Source organism: Bombina bombina, chromosome 6 (genome assembly GCF_027579735.1).
Source record: "Bombina bombina isolate aBomBom1 chromosome 6, aBomBom1.pri, whole genome shotgun sequence".
NCBI lineage: Eukaryota > Metazoa > Chordata > Amphibia > Anura > Bombinatoridae > Bombina > Bombina bombina.
The window spans coordinates 279,000,754-279,022,781 of NC_069504.1; positions in this window are offsets into that span (position 1 = coordinate 279,000,754).

Below are 22,028 nucleotides of genomic sequence, written 5' to 3' on the forward strand. Positions count from 1 at the left end.
TGTAGAGTTAATTTTAGCTTAAGTGTAGTGTAGTAGACAACCCAAAGTATTGATCTAGGCCCATTTTGGTATATTTAATGCCCCCATTTCACCGCCAAATGCGATCAAATAAAAAAAAAATTGTTCACTTTTTCACAAACTTTAGGTTTCTCACAGAAATTATTTACAAACAACGTAAGCAATTATGGCATAAATGGTTGTAAATGCTTCTCTGGGATCCCTTTTGTTCAGAAATAGCAGACTTATATGGCTTTGGCGTTGCTTTTTGGTAATTAGAAGGCTGCTAAAAGCCACTGCGCACCACACGTGTTTTATGCCCAGCAGTGAAGGGGTTAATTAGGGAGCATGTAGGGAGCTTGTAGAGTTCATTTTAGCTTAAGTGTAGTGTAGTACACAACCCAAAGTATTGATCTAGGCCCATTTTGGAATATTTCATGCCACCATTTCACCGCCAAATGCGATCAAATAAAGAAAAAATTGTTCACTTTTTCACAAACTTTAGGTTTCTCACAGAAATTATTTACAAACAACTTATGCAATTATGGCATAAATTAGATATGTGCATGGCTAAAAAATTCGGTTCGTTGTCGGTTCGGATCGATTCAGACTTTTCGAATTTCGGTTTGGATCGATTCGAATTCGGCAAAATTTGAATTAATTCGTTTCGGATTTATTCGGATTCGAATGAATTTGTTTCGGATTTATTCGGATTCGAATAAATTCGGCTGAATTCGGTTCTATTCGGTTCGATTCGGTTCCAAAATTCGGAAATTCGGTATGTTTTAGGTGGGATATGCTGTGTATTAGACTAGTATTATGTACTGTATATTAGGTGTAAATAGTACTAGTGTAATACACGGCCATCCGAATCTACCGAATAAAGTCAGTAGTTAAGAGCTTTATGGGCTAACACCGGAATATAAAGCTCTTAACTACTGAGTGCTATAAAGTACACTAACACCCATAAACTACCTATGAACCACTAAACCGAGGCCCCCCCACATCGCAAACCCTATAATAAAATTATTTAACCCCTAATCTACCGACCAGACACCGCCGCCACCTACATTATAGCTATTAACCCCTAATCTGCTGTCCCTAACATCACCGACCCCTACATTATAGTTATTAACCCCTAATCTGCCCCCCCCAACGTCGCCGCAATCTAACTGCACTTATTAACCCCTAATCTGCCGACCGGACATCGCCGCCACCTACATTATAGCTATTAACCCCTAATCTGCTGTCCCTAACATTGCCGACCCCTACATTATAGTTATTAACCCCTAATCTGCCACCCCCAACGTCCCCGCAATCTAACTACAAGTATTAACCCCTAATCTGCCGACCGGACATCGCCGCCACCTACATTATAGCTATTAACCCCTAATCTGCTGTCCCTAACATCGCCGACCCCTACATTATAGTTATTAACCCCTAATCTGCCCCCCCAACGTCGCCGCAATCCTAACTACAAGTATTAACCCCTAATCTGCCGATCGGACATCGCCGCCACCTACATTATAGCTATTAACCCCTAATCTGCTGTCCCTAACATCGCCGACCCCTACATTATAGTTATTAACCCCTAATCTGCCCCCCCCCCAACGTCGCCGCAATCCTAACTATGAGTATTAACCCCTAATCTGCCGACCGGACATCGCCGCCACTATAATAAATGTATTAACCCCTAAACCGCCGCACTCCCGCCTCGCAAACACTATAATAAATTTTATTAACCCCTAATCTGCCCTCCCTAACATCGCCGCCACCTACCTACAATTATTAACCCCTAATCTCCCGCCCCCAACGTCGCCGCTACTATAATAAGGTTATTAACCCCTAAGCCTAAGTCTAACCCTAACCCTAACACCCCCTAACTTAAATATAATTTAAATAAAACGAAATAAAATTACTATAATTAAATAAATTAATCCTATTTAAAACTAAATACTTACCTGTAAAATAAACCCTAAGCTAGCTACAATATAACTAATAGTTACATTGTAGCTATCTTAGGGTTTATTTTTATTTTACAGGCAAGTTTGTATTTATTTTAACTAGGTACAATAGTTATTAAATAGTTAATAACTATTTAATAACTACCTAGCTAAAATAAATACAAATTTACCTGTAAAATAAATCCTAACCTAAGTTACAATTACACCTAACACTACACTATCATTAAATAAATTAAATAAATGAATCCTATTTAAAACTAAATACTTACCTGTAAAATAAACCCTAATATAGCTACAATATAACTAATAGTTACATTGTAGCTATCTTAGGATTTATATTTATTTTACAGGCAACTTTGTATTTATTTTAACTAGGTACAATAGCTATTAAATAGTTATTGACTATTTAATAGCTACCTAGTTAAAATAATTACAAAATTACCTATAAAATAAATCCTAACCTAAGTTACAATTAAACCTAACACTACACTATCATTAAATAAATGAACTACAAGTACCTACAATTATCTACAATTAAATAAACTAAACTAAAGTACAAAAAAAAACACTAAATTACAAAAAAAACAAACACTAAATTACAAAAACAAACAAACACTAAATTACAAAAAATAAAAAAATATTACAAGAATTTTAAACTAATTACACCTAATCTAAGCCCCCTAATAAAATAACAAAGCCCCCCAAAATAAAAAAATGCCCTACCCTATACGAAATTACAAAAGTTAACAGCTCTATTACCTTACCAGCCCTTAAAAGGGCCTTTTGCGGGGCATGCCCCAAAGAAAACAGCTCTTTTGCCTGTAAAAAAAACCCACAATACCACCCCCCAACATTACAACCCACCACCCACATAGCCCTACTCTAACCCAAACCCCCCTTAAATAAACCTAACACTACCCCCCTGAAGATCTCCCTATCTTGAGTCGTGTTCACCCAGCCGGGCCGAAGTCTTCATCCGATGGGGCAGAAGAGGACATCCAGACCGGCAATTTTAAACGAATTACAGCTAATCTAAGCCCCCTAATAAAATAACAAAGCCCCCCAAAATAAAAAAATGCCCTACCCTATACTAAATTACAAAAGTTAACAGCTCTATTACCTTACCAGCCCTTAAAAGGGCCTTTTGCGGGGCATGCCCCAAAGAAAACAGCTCTTTTGCCTGTAAACCCCCCCCCCAACATTACAACCCACCACCCACATACCCCTACTCTAACCCAAACCCCCCTTAAATAAACCTAACACTACCCCCCTGAAGATCTCCCTACCTTGAGTCGTGTTCACCCAGCCGGGCCGAAGTCTTCATCCGATGGGGCAGAAGAGGACATCCAGACCGGCAGAAGTCTTCATCCAAGCGGGGCAAGAAGAGGTCTTCCATCCATCAGAAAAGTACCAAAAAACAAACAAACACTAAATTACCAAAAATAATTAAATATTACAAGAATTTTAAACTAATTACACCTAATCTAAGCCCCCTACTAGCTATTAATATAGCTACAATATAACTAATAGTTACATTGTAGCTATTTTAGGATTTATATTTATTTTACAGGCAACTTTGCATTTATTTTAACTAGGTACAATAGTTATTAAATAGTTAATAACTATTTAATAACTACCTAGCTAAAATAAATACAAATTTACCTGTAAAATAAATCCTAACCTAAGTTACAATTACACCTAACACTACACTATCATTAAATTAATTAAATAAATGAATCCTATTTAAAACTAAATACCTACCTGTAAAATAAACCCTAATATAGCTGCAATATAACTAATAGTTACATTGTAGCTATTTTAGGATTTATATTTATTTTACAGGCAACTTTGTATTTATTTTAACTAGGTACAATAGCTATTAAATAGTTATTGACTATTTAATAGCTACCTAGTTAAAATAATTACAAAATTACCTGTAAAATAAATCCTAACCTAAGTTACAATTAAACTTAACACTACACTATCATTAAATAAATTAAATAAATTAACTACAAGTACCTACAATTAAATACAATTAAATAAACTAAACTAAAGTACAAAAAAAACAAACACTAAATTACAAAAGCAGATTAGGGGTTAATAGCTATAATGTAGGTGGCGGCAGATTAGGGGTTAATACTTGTAGTTAGATTGCGGCGACGTTGGGGGGGCAGATTAGGGGTTAATAACTATAATGTAGGGGTCGGCGATGTTAGGGACAGCAGATTAGGGGTTAATAGCTATAATGTAGGTGGCGGTGGTGTCCGGTCGGCAGATTAGGGGTTAATACTTGTAGTTAGGTTGCGGCGACGTTGGGGGGGGCAGATTAGGGGTTAATAACTATAATGTAGGGGTCGGCGATGTTAGGGACAGCAGATTAGGGGTTAATAGCTATAATGTAGGTGGCGGCGATGTCCGGTCGGCAGATTAGGGGTTAATACTTGTAGTTAGATTGCGGCGACGTTGGGGGGGGGGCAGATTAGGGGTTAATGAAATTTATTATAGTGTTTGCGAGGCGGGAGTGCGGCAGTTTAGGGGTTAATACATTTATTATAGTGGCGGCGATATCCGGCAGATTAGGGGTTAATAAGTGTTAGATTAGGGGTGTTTAGAGACTCGGGGTACATGTTAGGGTGTTAGGTGCAGACTTAGTGTTTCCCCATAGGAAACAATGGGGCTGCGGTGTTAGGTTTTTTTTCAGCCGAAACTCCCCATTGTTTCCTATGGGGAATGCCAAATTTTACCGAGCTAATTCGGATTTATTCGGAGATACGGCAGCTATTTCGGATTCATTCGGTAGATTCGGAAGTATTTTAATTCGGAAATTCGAATCGATCCGAATCTCCGAATTTACAGAATTTTCCGAATTTCCGAATAAATCCGAAACGAATCGCACATGTCTAGCATAAATGGTTGTAAATGCTTCTCTGGGATCCCCTTTGTTCAGAAATAGCAGACTTATATGGCTTTGGCGTTGCTTTTTGGTAATTAGAAGGCTGCTAAATGCCACTGCGCACCACACGTGTTTTATGCCCAGCAGTGAAGGGGTTAATTAGGGAGCATGTAGGGAGCTTGTAGAGTTAATTTTAGCTTAAGTGTAGTGTAGTAGACAACCCAAAGTACTGATCTAGGCCCATTTTGGTATATTTCATGCCACCATTTAACCGCCAAATGCGATCAAATAAAAAAAAATAGTTCACTTTTTCACAAACTTTAGGTTTCTCACAGAAATTATTTACAAACAACTTATGCAATTATGGCATAAATGGTTGTAAATGCTTCTATGGGATCCCCTTTGTTCAGAAATTGCAGACTTATATGGCTTTGGCGTTGCTTTTTGGTAATTAGAAGGCTGCTAAATGCCACTGCGCACCACACATGTTTTATGCCCAGCAGTGAAGGGGTTAATTAGGGAGCATGTAGGGAGCTTGTAGAGTTAATTTTAGCTTAAGTGTAGTGTAGTAGACAACCCAAAGTATTGATCTAGGCCCATTTTGGTATATTTCATGCCACCATTTCACCGCCAAATGCGATCAAATTTTAAAAAAACTTGTGCAATTATGGCACAAATGGTTGTAAATGCTTCTCTGGGATCCCCTTTGTTCAGAAATAGCAGACATATATGACTTTGGCGTTGCTTTCTGGTAATTAGAAGGCCGCTAAATGCTGCTGCGCATCACACGTGTATTATGGCTAGCAGTGAAGGGGTTAATTAGGTAGTTTGTAGGGAGCTTGCATGGTTAATTTTAGCTTTAGTGTAGAGATCAGCCTCCCACCTGACACATCAGACCCCCTGATCCCTCCCAAACAGCTCCCTTCCCTCCCCCACCCCACAATTGTCCCCGCCATCTTAAGTACTGGCAGAAAGTCTGCCAGTACTAAAATAAAAGGTTTTTAAAAAAAAATTTCATTTTATTTTTTTAGTATATTTATATATGCTGTGGTGTAGCATCCCCCCTTAGCCCCCAACCTCCCTGATCCCCCCCAAAACAGCTCTCTAACCCTCCCTATCTGCCTTATTGGCGGCCATCTTGGGTACTGGCAGCTGTCTGCTATTATTTCACAGTCAAAAAAGTGTTGTTTTTTTTAAATGTACACTACTGTTACACCAGATATGAGTGGTGGCACTGGGCAAGTGGGCACAGTATACGTTGTGAGCCTGACACACACGCTGGCAGGCAGGCAATTGCAATTAGATTACACAGGGAAAAAAAAAAAAAGCAGACTGATGTTCTAGCCCTAAAAAGGGCTTTTTGGGGTGCTGTCCTTACAGCAGAGATCAGATGAGTCCTTCAGGACTGTAGTGGACACTGAATACACTAGCCTAGCTATCGATTTCCCTATTAAATCTGCAGCAGCTACACTGTCCCTCCTCTCACTAAGAATGCAGCTTCCGAATGAATCTAAAATGGATGCTGTCCAGGAGGTGGGAGGGTCTGGGAGGGAGGGTCTGCTGCTGATTGGCTGGAATGTGTCTTCTGTCTGTGAGATACAGGGTCAAAGTTTACTCAATGATGAGGAATAAGGGGCGGAATGAACATCGCATATGTTCGCTGTCCGTGGCGAACGAGAACATGCTATGTTCGCCGGGAACTATTCGCCGGCGAACTATTCAAGATAATATTTTTCCTGAATCTGAAAGTTCACCCTCAGACAGCAATTCCCTGACCCCCAATTCAGAGCACTGTGAGGGTACATCGGAAATAGCCAATAAAGCATCAGAGGATTCAGTATTTACATTAATACCTGACCTACTGCGTTTACCCTGTAACACTGGTAATTTAGATAATACCTCTGTAAGGGTAGTTGACATAACTGCAGCCATCTCCTGCAGAGTAAAAAAATTAGACGCACTAGAGGTACTTGGCGTCGCTTGTGTGGGCGTTAAAGGTTGTGAAACTTGAGGAGAATTGGATGGCATATCCTGGTTCTCTTCAGATTGAGAATCATCCTTAGGCACACTTTCTTGACCTAAAATATGCTTTTTACAATGTAAGGCCCTTTCAGTACAAGAGGTACACAGTGTAAGAGGGGGTTCCACAATGGCTTCTAAACACATAGAGCAATGAAATTCCTCAATGTCAGACATGTTGAACAGACTGGTAATAACCACAATAGTCGTTAAACACTTTATTTATTGCTTAAAACAATTTTTTTGAGAAACGTGTACTGCGCCTTTAAGGAATAAAAAAGCGCACAAGTTTTCCAAAACTGCTTCAAAACGTTAATTTACTCTTAAAAATTAACTTCACCTAATTAATGACTCCAAAAATTATTGCACCCCAAGCGTAAGGGGAGAAATTAACCTCTAAAAGGTATTTATAGACACAAATATGTTAAATTTGACAAATATACCCCCTGCACCTCGCCACAGCTCTGCTGTGGCGCCTACCTGCCCCCAGGATACTTCAAAATGACTTGACAACGATCCGGTAAACAGAACCCCTGTCTAGGCTCAACCAGAGCTAATGCCTGCTACTTCTCAGACAGAGTCAAGTGCGCGTCTGAGCGCACGAAAATAAGCCCCACCCATCATGTCCGATGATCGTGTAGGCCTGAACAACCGCATGGTGAAGCGGTTTAAAGTATAAGCCATGTAGAAGTCTTTAACCCCTAAGTACACTCCCAATATGGTCAAACTGTTTATTTTGAGCAAAAAAGCATTTTCCTGCCTCTCCCAGTGTCTCTTTATAATGCTGTGAAGCCCATTATAATGCTTGGCCCAATATGTCAACTGAAATAAATTAAGCACAGGTTTCCCAGTAACACCCCTTTGTTTTACAGGTCTACTGCTTACCCCTTCCCTTGCAGGGAAATAAATGTCAGCCAGTTCTGATATACCAAGTCTCCTTGTAGCATGAAACCGTTCTCCACACTGAAGATATCTCTTGTATTACCTTCAGAAGCTCTGTGGGAACCAACGTGGATCTTAGTTACATCTGCTAAGATCATCAACCTCAGGGCAGAAATCTTCTTTCATATCCCCCTGAGGAAAATAGTACTCACCGGTACCATTTAAAATAAAAAAACTTCTTGATTGAAGAAACTAAAACTAGCACCTCACTTTACCTCTTCATATTACTAACACAGGCAAAGAGAATGACATGGGGTGGAAGGGAGGAGCTATATATACAGCTCTGCTGTGGTGCTCTTTGCCACTTCCTGTTAGCAGGAGGTTAATATCCCACAAGTAAGGATGAAATCCGTGGACTCGTCATATCTTTGTAAAAGAACTACAAGTAAGTTTTAGGAGAACTTTTAATCTGATCATCCACAGTCATTATGATCCAAAGAAAAACTACTCTAGATTGCAACCAGGGTCCAGGGACTTTTATGTGTAGAACATGTTTAATCTGCAGTCATATAGAGAAAATCAAATCCATCATGACAGATTTGGAAAAACACATATGATAAAAACATATATTGACTACAACACAGAAAGGGTCATTTATGGCATTAAATGCAAGTGCAATTTGATTTATATGGGCATGATGACACGTAAACTGAGGGTTAGAATTCTCGAACACCTTAGAAACATAAAATCAGCTAAAAAAGATTTGGAGAATGACAAGAAAATAGCCAGTGTAGCGAACCACATTCTACCCTTCCACCAAAGCCAAAAATCTGATCTCAAATGCTTTGGATTACAACAGGTCTCTAGGGATACGTGGAGGCAATATAAAACCATCACTAATGAGAGCTGAAACAAGGTGGATCTACGTCCTTCTCAAATGTGTCCAACCCACTGGTTTAAATGAAAATAATAATTATTTCTCATTTTCCTAAAACATTTTTGAATATTAAAGTAACCTTCAGGAGTGTCAATTCACCAATAGATGAATACATGAAACCCAACAAATACTGCAATAGTAAAAAGGTTATAGTCCATAGACTAAATATTCATATTTGCACAAGCATTTTCACATCTAATACCATAAGAAATCATAAGAATAATGAATTCCTATTAGTGGTATTTTATTTTTCATATTTCTTATATATTTGGCACATCTTCATGGAAGTTAGTTTATTTTCTGACTTTTGTTGTATCACATTAATGACACGTAAATCATTGTGACACAGAATCCCCTAACTAGGGGGATCATAACTTATTGGCTGTATGAAGCAACGCCAGTAATTAGATGTTAACACATTACCATATGTAATATAATTTATTTACTATGATCATAATCGTTTATTTTCACTTGTTATCATTCTTTCACTCATTTTGTTTGAAACACCCACACATTCTCATCATTTAGATAGTTACTACTTATCCCACTTAGGTTTTCTCTTCCTCAGAAGATCACTATGGCACATTTTTAACAATATACCCATACAATACTGTATTCTGGTATCTTAATTTTTTTAACACTGTTTATCATCAATACTGTCCCCACACTTACTTAGTAGGTTCTTTGCACATACTTTTTACAATATCAATATTCAGTGGATTCAATTGCCATTATCTCTATCTATACAACGCTATTTTCGTAGTACAATACTGACAAGGATGTCAGTGATTCAGATTGGATATTATCCAGGGTGACATCATAGAAGGAGGAGTATACAGACATCCGTTAAAAGGCAGTGGAAGCCGCGGCGCCTCCACTTTTGATAAAGCCAGTAAGGCGAAACATGTTAAGGGGGTATTAGGGTAGATGGGTGCCCTTTTTTAACTTTGATTGCACATGTTGGAGTTTAACTTTATTGTGGATAACAGTTGAATTCGCTATAGGCAGCTTGTCCGGGAGCTTATCTCCACGATATTTTTGACTCTATACTCTGCTCACAGGGGCCAGTGTTAAGCTGAATTGCGCTTCTCATACTTAGACCGGAATGATATGCTGACATTTTGTCTTAATTACTAACGATATACTAATATATGTGTTGCAGTAATCAATAAATAATATATCCTTAGTTATATTACAAGCAAACCATACATGAGTTAAAGTCGGTAGTATTATTTAAATCATTGCTAATGCATTTACCTAAGGAATAATCGATATGAGCAACCTAAATATCGACAGTATAATCATGTATATATGATGACTTTTTTGTAACTATTGATACAAAACGGTTTAACTGGACTTATATGTTGAAGGGCTGTTTAGTTGTGCACGGCACTTTGATTTTATTAACAATTAAAATATTAACCAGTTTTATTACCAACATTGAATGGTGTTGTATATAAGTAGCATTATAGACTATTTGACTAGGAGGTTACTCCAACATTAAGGACTAGGCATTTAAGTTGTAGTGTTATCACCATAACACTCAAACACCAACCACTTTCTCCATACCTAGTACCATGTATCACCACTGCATGTAACCTCAGGCTGTATCTACCACCAGTCACACAGTCAACTACTATACCTACGACACTCACATTTGTTATAACACAGTTTCCTATGTATTCTATCAAATTAACTTATTAAGTTGAATACTGTGGCATTTGTAGTGGTTCATCATAACAGTGTTAAATACTTGACTTTACATCCTTGGTAGGGTATACTACTATACAATATAGCAAGGTATTCACTTTTCCAACTGGGAAGAGACATATAGATATACTCAGGGCTTGATGATGTAAACATCGCCTGCTCAAAGATACTTTTTCGCGTCGACTCTCGCAGGGCTGGAATTATCGTAAAAAAGGGGCAGGCCCTGCGAGTGGCGAGATGGCTCCTATTGAAAGTAATGGAGCTCGCTGGATAGGGACACTTCGCTCCTTAGAGTGAAGTTATCAGGGAGCAGGGGGAGCACTTTAAAATTAAAATCCTGCAGCCAATATAACCCACATTATTCTGCTTTCTGCATAGAGCATCTTACATTCGTCTATATTTTCGTATATATGTGTTTTTCTATTAGGATTATAAGTATATTGAGTGTTTTGAGAAAAGCTTGCCACCTTTTAGTTGACGAGAAAAAACTGTGAGATCTGCAGTGCGAACATCTTTATAGAATTACGCTGGGATTAGAGAGACATTTTCATATACGCCCATGTTCAGCCCATTTTACGAAAAAACAACAATTATGCTTTGCATTTTGTATTTTTAAGTACAAATTTCTTTGTGATTTTTGCACATCCAGTGCACTAAAATTACGATTTACGCTGTGCATATTTAATTAGATTTATTCCTGTGTAAATTACACACAAATTTTAAATTTTTTGTTAAAATACGATTTTTGGTGAAGAATTTTGTTACGATTTTTGATGCACCTTAACAATACAATTTTTCCCTGCTTATTTTTGTGTGATTGGGTCAAATATTTGATTTGTATGATGTTTAAAATACTAATTTTATTGTGCATTGTTCATATGGAAATCCAGTATACGCCCCTTAGCAAGACACCCTGTTTTCAGGGTAAAAAGTGGCTTTAGATCATTCCACCAGGGAAATAGAAAGACTGGCGAGCATTCTTTAATAATCTCGCCAGCCCAGAGAGCTTTTAATTATCGAGCCCTCAGTATCGATTACTCTACCAGAACTAGCACCAGAACTGCATTTTCCCAACACTTGTATTCTCCTACTCCCTTTGCATTTTCCTTGTTTTATATCTGGCAAACTTTGAGTAATAAAGAATCTCTACTCCAACAAATGTTAAAAAGAAAAATTTTCAGGAGTGACCCCATAGGAAGTCAGGTGACCACTTGTTAATATAGCTAGGCCACCTAACATGATTCATATCATAAGGGACACAGAGGACAATATATCACTGGTATCCTATACTTCTGCTGTTTTATACAATATAATCACACATTAATGTACAATTTATAGATCCAAATTGTTTTGTACAGTCCAGTAACAGCTTATTAAATCCCTATTATTACTAATCTTTATGCCAAAATCTTGAAGAGTGGGAAGAAGACGGTAAAGAGTGCATCAGTAAATTGGCTGCAAGTCAAAGAACAGCGGGCAATGTATTAAAGTCTGCCAGTACTAGTCTTGCAGAGAGAGCTGTTTCATCGACATGCTTTTCATATTTGTGCACAAATTCAGAGTGAATCACTTGCATGTTGCAATTATATAGAAGAGTCATCAGCACAAGAAGAGAGCTGGCTGTGTGGGCTTTGGCTCTCAATAACAAGGGACTTAGAGGTCATTTGGGAACAAGTTAAATTAAAGGCAGCTGCTGACCAATAATTTGAAAAGCTAAAAATGGAAATAGTCATGATCAATTACCTGGGTTTGTGGGATTTAGTATCATCCTGTATTTCTTAAATGTCTAGAATAAATCAATAGCTTCACATTTCAATAGTCTCATACATAAAGAACCAAAGGAAAACAACAACAAAAACATTCCCAGTATCACTTTTGAAGCATGGGGTTTGCTTGATAAGAATTAAACAAATCAATTTCACAGCTGGAAGCAACATTACTCGTTTTAATGTGTAATATGCAATAATGGAAGAATAAATACACCAGTGGTTCAGATATGCTCCAAAATATTTTTGGTGCTTGAGCCTAATTAAGACAACTCAATGCCCTTGAATTGCATATTTTTAGTGTATTCATATTGTCTACAATAATACATTTTGAGATCCCTTTTATAACATGTAATCTTGCCTACATGGGGAGCAGATTTAGTGACATAGCCAGAGACACATTCACACTCAATCGCACACATTACACGACAGCAAAGACCTGAAGGCACTTAAAGGGATATTAAACAGTATGATATTGTAATATAATATGTTTAATTATGTGTAGTTAACAAAATTGCAGTATACTTTCATTATATATTTTGTCCCCCTTTCCTGTAATTTAACTCTGAAAATGTTTGTTTCTCTAAATTCCACTGAGTTTCTATAAAATAATGGACACTGCTATGTTGGAATTTACATTTTCCTGTTCACTCACTCTGACAGATAAAAAAACAGGCAATAAAAGAGACTGTGCAAACAAGGCTGTGTTTTCCACACAGCTAAAGGTCAATTTATTATTGGCCGAATTAGGCCAATTCACCTTATTTCCGCGCGAGCCTTTAGACTTGACGAAAACAGGAGTTAAGAAGCAGCGGTCTACAGACCGCTGCTCCTTAACTCATACGCCACCTCTGAGGAGGCGTACAGCAATCCGCCCTATCCTATATGATTGGGCTGATTGACAACCCCTGCTAGCGGCCAATTGTCCACAAATCTGCAGGGGGTGGTATTGCACAATCAGTTCACTATAACTGCTTGTGCAATGCTGAATACGGACAATATATGCTGTCCACATTCAGCGATGTCTGGCGGTCATGATACGCTACAGCGTATCATGTCCGCCAGACTTTAATAAATTGACCCCCTAGATTCTTTTTTTATTGTTTTATTGCCTGATTCATATCTGTGTCTAATTGTTCTCAGCAGAAGAGAGAGATAAATAGAAAACTACTTTAAACATGGTGATGCCCATTACTTTTACTTTTTATATTATAGAAACTGGAGCACTTAAAGGGACACTCAAGTCAAAATAAGCTTTTATGATTCAGAAGAGCATGCAGTTTTAAGACACTTTCCAATTTACTTCCATTATCAAATTTTGCACAAACTTTTTATATTTACACTTTCTAGGGAACAAGATCCTACTGAGCAGGTGCACAAACTCACAGGGTATACGTATACTAGATTGTGATTGGTTGATATCTTTCACATGATATAATGTGCTGAAAAATGGGAGAAAAAAATCTACTGCTTATTTGAAATTCAGAGTAGGTGTTAAAGGGATAGTAAACACCAACGGCTAGATTTGGAGTTTGGCGGTAAAAGGGCTGTTAACGCTCCGCGGGTTTTTTTCTGGCCGCACCATAAATTTAACTCTGGTATCGAGAGTTCAAACAAATGCTGCGTTAGGCTCCAAAAAAGGAGCGTAGAGCATTTTTACCGCAAATACAACTCTCGATACCAGAGTTGCTTACGGACGCGGCCGGCCTCAAAAACGTGCTCGTGCACGATTCTCCCATAGGAAACAATGGGGCTGTTTGAGCTGAAAAAAAACCTAACACCTGCAAAAAAGCAGCGTTCAGCTCCTAACGCAGCCCCATTGTTTCCTATGGGGAAACACTTCCTACGTCTGCACCTAACACTCTAACATGTACCCCGAGTCTAAACACCCCTAGCCTTACACTTATTAACCCCTAATCTGCCGCCCCCGCTATCGCTGACCCCTGCATTACACTTTTAACCCCTAATCTGCCGCTCCGTAAACCGCCGCCACCTACGTTATCCCTATGTACCCCTAATCTGCTGCCCTAACATCGCCGACCCCTATGTTATATTTATTAACCCCTAATCTGCCCCCCACAACGTCGCCGACACCTACCTACACTTATTAACCCCTAATCTGCCGAACGGACCTGAGCGCTACTATAATAAAGTTATTAACCCCTAATCCGCCTCACTAACCCTATCATAAATAGTATTAACCCCTAATCTGCCCTCCCTAACATCGCCGACACCTACCTTCAATTATTAACCCCTAATCTGCCGACCGGAGCTCACCGCTATTCTAATAAATGTATTAACCCCTAAAGCTAAGTCTAACCCTAACACTAACACCCCCCTAAGTTAAATATAATTTTTATCTAACGAAATAAATTAACTCTTATTAAATAAATGATTCCTATTTAAAGCTAAATACTTACCTGTAAAATAAATCCTAATATAGCTACAATATAAATTACATTTATATTATAGCTATTTTAGGATTAATATTTATTTTACAGGTAACTTTGTATTTATTTTAACCAGGTACAATAGCTATTAAATAGTTAAGAACTATTTAATAGTTACCTAGTTAAAATAATTACAAATTTACCTGTAAAATAAATCCTAACCTAAGATATAATTAAACCTAACACTACCCTATCAATAAAATAATTAAATAAACTACCTACAATTACCTACAATTAACCTAACACTACACTATCAATAAATTAATTAAACACAATTGCTACAAATAAATACAATTAAATAAACTATCTAAAGTACAAAAAATAAAAAAGAACTAAGTTACAGAAAATAAAAAAATATTTACAAACATAAGAAAAATATTACAACAATTTTAAACTAATTACACCTACTCTAAGCCCCCTAATAAAATAACAAAGACCCCCAAAATAAAAAATTCCCTACCCTATTCTAAAATACAAAAATTACAAGCTCTTTTACCTTACCAGCCCTGAACAGGGCCCTTTGCGGGGCATGCCCCAAGAATTTCAGCTCTTTTGCCTGTAAAAAAAAACATACAATACCCCCCCCCCAACATTACAACCCACCACCCACATACCCCTAATCTAACCCAAACCCCCTTAAATAAACCTAACACTAATCCCCTGAAGATCTTCCTACCTTGTCTTCACCATCCAGGTATCACCGATCCGTCCTGGCTCCAAGATCTTCATCCAACCCAAGCGGGGGTTGGCGATCCATAATCCGGTGCTCCAAAGTCTTCCTCCTATCCGGCAAGAAGAGGACATCCGGACCGGCAAACATCTTCTCCAAGCGGCATCTTCTATGTTCTTCCATCCGATGACGACCGGCTCCATCTTGAAGACCTCCAGCGCGGATCCATCCTCTTCTTCCGACGACTAGACGACGAATGACGGTTCCTTTAAGGGACGTCATCCAAGATGGCGTCCCTCGAATTCCGATTGGCTGATAGGATTCTATCAGCCAATCGGAATTAAGGTAGGAATTTTCTGATTGGCTGATGGAATCAGCCAATCAGAATCAAGTTCAATCCGATTGGCTGATCCAATCAGCCAATCAGATTGAGCTCGCATTCTATTGGCTGATCGGAACAGCCAATAGAATGCGAGCTCAATCTGATTGGCTGATTGGATCAGCCAATCGGATTGAACTTGATTCTGATTGGCTGATTCCATCAGCCAATCAGAAAATTCCTACCTTAATTCCGATTGGCTGATAGAATCCTATCAGCCAATCGGAATTCGAGGGACGCCATCTTGGATGACGTCCCTTAAAGGAACCGTCATTCGTCGTCTAGTCGTCGGAAGAAGAGGATGGATCCGCGCTGGAGGTCTTCAAGATGGAGCCGGTCGTCATCGGATGGAAGAACATAGAAGATGCCGCTTGGAGAAGATGTTTGCCGGTCCGGATGTCCTCTTCTTGCCGGATAGGAGGAAGACTTTGGAGCACCGGATTATGGATCGCCAACCCCCGCTTGGGTTGGATGAAGATCTTGGAGCCAGGACGGATCGGTGATACCTGGATGGTGAAGACAAGGTAGGAAGATCTTCAGGGGATTAGTGTTAGGTTTATTTAAGGGGGTTTGGGTTAGATTAGGGGTATGTGGGTGGTGGGTTGTAATGTTGGGGGGGGGGGGTATTGTATGTTTTTTTTTACAGGCAAAAGAGCTGAAATTCTTGGGGCATGCCCCGCAAAGGGCCCTGTTCAGGGCTGGTAAGGTAAAAGAGCTTGTAATTTTTGTATTTTAGAATAGGGTAGGGAATTTTTTATTTTGGGGGTCTTTGTTATTTTATTAGGGGGCTTAGAGTAGGTGTAATTAGTTTAAAATTGTTGTAATATTTTTCTTATGTTTGTAAATATTTTTTTATTTTCTGTAACTTAGTTCTTTTTTATTTTTTGTACTTTAGATAGTTTATTTAATTGTATTTATTTGTAGCAATTGTGTTTAATTAATTTATTGATAGTGTAGTGTTAGGTTAATTGTAGGTAATTGTAGGTAGTTTATTTAATTATTTTATTGATAGGGTAGTGTTAGGTTTAATTATATCTTAGGTTAGGATTTATTTTACAGGTAAATTTGTAATTATTTTAACTAGGTAACTATTAAATAGTTCTTAACTATTTAATAGCTATTGTACCTGGTTAAAATAAATACAAAGTTACCTGTAAAATAAATATTAATCCTAAAATAGCTATAATATAAATGTAATTTATATTGTAGCTATATTAGGATTTATTTTACAGGTAAGTATTTAGCTTTAAATAGGAATCATTTATTTAATAAGAGTTAATTTATTTCGTTAGATAAAAATTATATTTAACTTAGGGGGGTGTTAGTGTTAGGGTTAGACTTAGCTTTAGGGGTTAATACATTTATTAGAATAGCGGTGAGCTCCGGTCGGCAGATTAGGGGTTAATAATTGAAGGTAGGTGTCGGCGACGTTGTGGGGGGCAGATTAGGGGTTAATAAATATAACATAGGGGTCGGCGATGTTAGGGGCAGAAGATTAGGGGTACATAGGGATAACGTAGGTGGCGGCGATTTGCGGTCGGAAGATTAGGGGTTAATTATTTTAAGTAGCTTGCGGCGACGTTGTGGGGGGCAAGTTAGGGGTTAATAAATATAATATAGGGGTCGGCGGGGTTAGGGGCAGCAGATTAGGGGTACATAAGTATAACGTAGGTGGCGGTCGGCAGATTAGGGGTTAAAAATTTTAATCGAGTGGCGGCGATGTGGGGGGACCTCGGTTTAGGGGTACATAGGTAGTTTATGGGTGTTAGTGTAGTTTAGGGTACAGTAGTTAAGAGCTTTATGAACCGGCGTTAGCCAGAAAGCTCTTAACTCCTGCTTTTTTCAGGCGGCTGGAATCTTGTCGTTAGAGCTCTAACGCTCACTGCAGAAACGACTCTAAATACCAGCGTTAGAAAGATCCCATTGAAAAGATAGGCTACGCAAATGGCGTAGGGGGATCTGCGGTATGGAAAAGTCGCGGCTGTAAAGTGAGCGTTAGACCCTTTAATCACTGACTCCAAATACCAGCGGGCGGCCAAAACCAGCGTTAGGAGCCTCTAACGCTGGTTTTGACGGCTACCGCCGAACTCTAAATCTAGGCCCAAAAATGTTATTGTTTAAATAGATAGATAATCCCTTTATTTACCATACCTGAGTTTTGCATAACCAACATTGTTATAGAAATATACTTTTTTACCTTTGTATTTATAAATTGTATCTAAGCTTCTGCTGACTGCCTCCTTATCTCAGATCTTTTGACAGACTTGCATTTCAGGCAATTAGTGCTGACTCTTAAATAACTTATCTATATGAAACACATGAACTAATACCCTCTAGCTGTGAAAAACTGTCAAATGCAGAGGTGGCCTTCAATGGCTTAGAAATTAGCACATGAGCTTACCTAGGTTTAGCTTTCAACTAAGAATAACAAAAGAACAAAGCAAATTGGTTGATGATAAAAGTAAATTAAAAATGTGTTTAAAATGACATGCCCTATCTGAATCATGAAAGTTTAATTTGGACTTTACTATCCCTTTAAATCATTGTCTTTTAATTATGCACTTGTTAATTATGCAATTATACTGCATTGAGTGGTCCTTTAATACAAAAAGAAACCTTTACACTTATATTTTCATTATTTAAAAAAAATCTAATATAATTGTAAAAGCTACATTTACATAAATAGCTGATAGAACATATAAATTGAATAGTACAGATGATTGCTAGTCTAGCTGTATTTGCTTCTATTTCCATTTCTTCAGAACTAGTTTTAAAAACCTACACTCCCCTATGCTATACCTTTTCTTTGTTTTTCTCCTTTCAGCTGATCAGAATCCCTTGTGTCCTTAGACCTACACGGCTGTTCTTTATTTACACACCACTTTTCCATTTACTTCTGCTGCTCAGTTTTTTCTAAAAATACCATCACCCGCCATGTGTATTAGTCAGGATAAGAATTTATCCACAATCTATCTAAATACTTTTTACCAACTGATTAGTGCATTTATGATGTATCTATTACAGAGGAAAACATGTCTAGAGATATTCATATTAGTAATTCACTGATATCTCATAACCATTTCTTTCCTGTGTATGTCATGATACATCCCAGATAGCATTTGAAGAAATTACAGTGTGTAGGTATGTATTATTCTATTATTAGAATTGATAGGTTAGATCAGGTGAAATATGACATCATTTAGCACATCATCGTTTGTTACCCTACAAAAAAAAAAAAGATTCAGCAGTAAGGTATGAGAAAAGGACAAGTGAGTGGCAATATATGGTTAAAATAAGGTTATAATTTTAGATTAAGAGAAGATTAAAGCATAAGTAGATATGGGTCAATATTCTAACTATTTACCATATAACAATGGAACTATTGATACTTCTTGTTGGTGTGTCGCTTCCTATTGATGGGAACATTAAATTGGTCATCTTCATTACATATACATATGTTCTGCTGTTTTTTTTATGTTATTTTATGGGAGGCAGAACTAGAATTAATTGTCTGAATAAATAGCAACATAAACACAGTGATTTTACCTGTCCAATGCTCACATGATATTTATTATACTACCATTTACAATATACTGTACATACCAATACAATATATCACTGTTACCTATAACATAGCCTTACTTTAACCTTTCTAAATTTGACCCAGTCTTGTAGTCTGTCATAAAACTGTATAACTCACTCCTGATTCTGCTATTAATCTGATTGTACCATAACCAAACTCACTATTAGATATGAAAATAACTATGATCATGTAAACCAAGTCTGACCAACAATCTTAATGGAACATTAAACACTTTGATATGGTAATATAAAATGATAAATCATATATATATATATATATATATATATATATATATATATATATATATATATATATATATATATATATATATATATATATATATATATATATATATATATAGGAAAAAATAAAAGAGAGTTCAGGACAAAGTTAGTTGTTAGCTGGATTCATTTGTTGGCAAAGTGTAAGATTGTATGAGGCTGCCTGTGTTACGCTGTAAGAGCTGTAGCGAGGAGTGTTACGCTGTAAGAGCTGTAGCGAGGAGTGATCGATTATGGAAGGAGGGGTTGATTCTTACTCTCACCAAGTACCCGCCTGTCGGTACAACCACCGCTGCACCTCAGGAAGACCGGTCAAGCTTCTGCCTCCACACCTTCTACGAACTCCGTTTCTGAGAACCAGGCTCAGACCCCTGTACACCGGCTCAAACTTCAGACACAAGGCACGCCAAGCACGTCCGTGACGTAGGTCAATCTATTCCTCCAATCCGGGAGGTGCTCCAGACTCCAGTAAAGGGAAAAAGGCTGAGAAAAACCGCCTTACGTTCCACTGCTTAGCTTTTCTGACAGGCTTACTCATAAAGGGAAAAATTGTAGAAATGAAGAAGCGAGTAGCCAATGTCTAAAAATAAAAGTTCCAATTTTAATGGTCAATTCTAAAAAGTATAACAGGATTCAAATAGAAAGGTCTGACATGTTTCGGCCAATGGCCTTAATCTTAGACAGTGATTCTATGTGGAAAACCGCCAACATTTAAAAGCAGTACTTGAACCCTATTGGTTATTTAGGAAAAGGTAATCAATCAGAAACAGTTGTGATTACACAAATTGATACAGAGGATACAAATAGAAACAAAAAATTAAATAAGTTAGTGAATTCATCTTAGGTACAATATAACAAATTTCTAACATATAAACATTGTGAATTAAATTAATCAGATAATCTGTTTGCACAATACTCTATACTTTTAGTACACAGTTATTATTGAAATATATAACTTCATAAATGAAAGAAAGAGAAACCAAATTAGGTTAATTGCAAACAGCAGGATATACATAATTAAAGAATATTACATTTATATGTGAAATAAAAATATATATATATTTTGGCCATATATATATGCATGTATGTACAATAGTGTGCTATGTAATAAGAGAGCGTGGTCTCAAGCAATGGAGTACTACAACGCTCCTGCGCACAGGTACACAAATGCATATAGTGACCCATTGGTATGCCCTAATTTTAGCTATTATTGGTAAGTAATATATATATATATGTATAGGGAGACCTAAGTGTAAATGAATTACTAAATTACAATTTATAATTTATTAATTTGTTGATTATTTGAGATGGCGAAAGTGTTGGAAAAAAAGGGGGGGGGGGAAATACATAAAGATTATTCCCAAAAATTTATAACATCATGAACAGAGTTATACCCCATTGGAATACGTGTTTCCAATGTAAAGATCCAAAAAGCTTCTTGTTTCAACAGAGCTTTATTAATATCACCACCTCTAGGGGCTACTTTGACTTGCTCAATGACTTTCCATTTGAAAGTAGTGTTACTACTGTTATGCCTTTGAATAAAGTGTTTAGCCATGTCTGAGCATGGATCTGACCGTTTTATATCTGACAAATGTTGCCTAATGCGTTCTCTGACCTCTCTTGTGGTACAACCCACATATTGTTTATTTGTGCATGTGCACCAAATCAGGTATACTACATTTTTGGATCTGCAATTTACACATCCATTAACTTTGTATGTTTTATTGGTGACAGCAGATGAAAAATCATTTCCCTTGTGTATGAAGCTGCATGGAATGCAAGCACTATACCCACATTTATACATCCCCTTGGAATTTAACCAGGAGTTGGAACTGGATGGTTTAGTGGGCAATACACTTGGCGCAATCTGATTACCTATATTCACACCTCTCCTATAGGAAAATTTGCACCCTTTTTCTAAAGTAGTTGTTAAGCCTTCATCTGCTTGAAGCATAGGCATGTGTCTACGTATAATTTTGCAGATCTCTTTGTAGTCCGAGGAGTACTGTGTGACAAACGTCACTTGATCAACCGACTCCTTTTTTGTTTTTGGTATATCTTTAAGCAAAATGCTTCTGTCTATAGAGTCAACCTCTAATCTTGCCTTATTGACAGTTGTCTTGCTGTAACCTCTTTGCGAGAGTCTTTTAGTAAGATCTTTACTCTGAGTGGCATAATCCGATTTCTCTGAACAGTTTCGTTTGACTCTGATAAATTATTTATTGTTTAGCACATGCTCCAGTTCTTTCTTTGGGAACTTTTCTCCGTATACCTGCTTTTGCTTAAAAAAGGGTCCTTGGTCTACTCAGAGGGACTACAAACGGAACTTTATATTTATATTTATATTTATATTTATAATTTAAAATTTATATTATTGGTTACACTACTTTCCAAATATCTTGACCGCATCTAACATATTGTTGTCTTTTGCGTTTGCTTTTGCTTTTGTTTTTGCATCTGTTTTTTCTTTTGAATGCATTTAGTACAGTAACCC